Raw genomic sequence first — 1,141 nt, forward strand, 5'->3', positions numbered from 1 at the left:
TATACAGTCATGTCATCTGTGAATAGAGAGAGTTTCACCTCTTCTTTTCCTATTTGAATACCTTTTATTTTTTCCTCTTGAAAAGGATTGGAGAAAGTGGACATCCTTGTCTTATACACGTTTTTAATGGAAAATTCTTCAGCTTTTCTCTATTGAGGATTATGTTTGCTATGATATATATATATATATATATATATATATGTATGTATATATATATCTTTTATTGTGTTGAGAAATGACCATTCTATGCCAATTTTGCAGAGTCTTGATCATGAAGGGATGTTGTATCTTATCAAATGCTTTTTCTTCTTCAATTGTTACCATATGGTTTTTATCTTTCTTCCTGTTAATATGGTATATTACACTTATGGTTTTGTGTATTTTGAACCAACCTTGCATTCCTGGAATAAAGTCAACCTAATCATAATGTGTAATCTTTTTTTCTAAGTTGTTGGTTATGATTTGCTAGTATCTTGTTGAGAATCTTTGTGTCTATACTCATCAGAGATATTGGTCTGTAGTTTTCCTTCCTTGTCCTGTCGTTATCTATTTTAAGAATAAGGTGATAGAGGTTTCATAGAATGAATTAGGGAGAATTTCACTCTTTTGCATCTTTAGAAATAATGTTCATTTTACTCAGTGAAGCTTATGCCTAAACTCAGACTTGTGTTCATGGATATGTATATATCAGCTGTGCTTCCAAATCAAAATATTTAGATTAATTAAGATCTTTAGTGAATCAATAAACTGTGGATGAAAAAAAGACATAGAAAGAAACCATAGATACCAGAGGCAGTGTGGGAGGAGGGTGGGAGATGGCAGAGGGTAATAGATAGGGAATCAAGGATGGGAAAAAAAGCCAAATATACAGGAACCAAGAAATGGAAAATCATTTGCTGACAATAACATGTATGTTGATGTGCTTGACTGTGCCAATATACAGTGTATTCTGTATGGAAAATCTAATTTTGTATGCTGTAATGATGTACAGTGAATGAATGTAAATAAAATTAAATAAAAAAAATAACGAGCAGAATGGGGGTTAACTCTTCTTTGAAAGTTTTGTAGAATTCAGAGGTGAAGCCATCAGGGCCAGGGTTTTTCTTTGTTGGGAGGTTTTGTGTTACTGATTTGATCTCCT

This window comes from Tupaia chinensis, unplaced genomic scaffold (assembly GCF_000334495.1).
Source record: "Tupaia chinensis unplaced genomic scaffold, TupChi_1.0 Scaffold143942_1, whole genome shotgun sequence".
Lineage (NCBI taxonomy): Eukaryota > Metazoa > Chordata > Mammalia > Scandentia > Tupaiidae > Tupaia > Tupaia belangeri.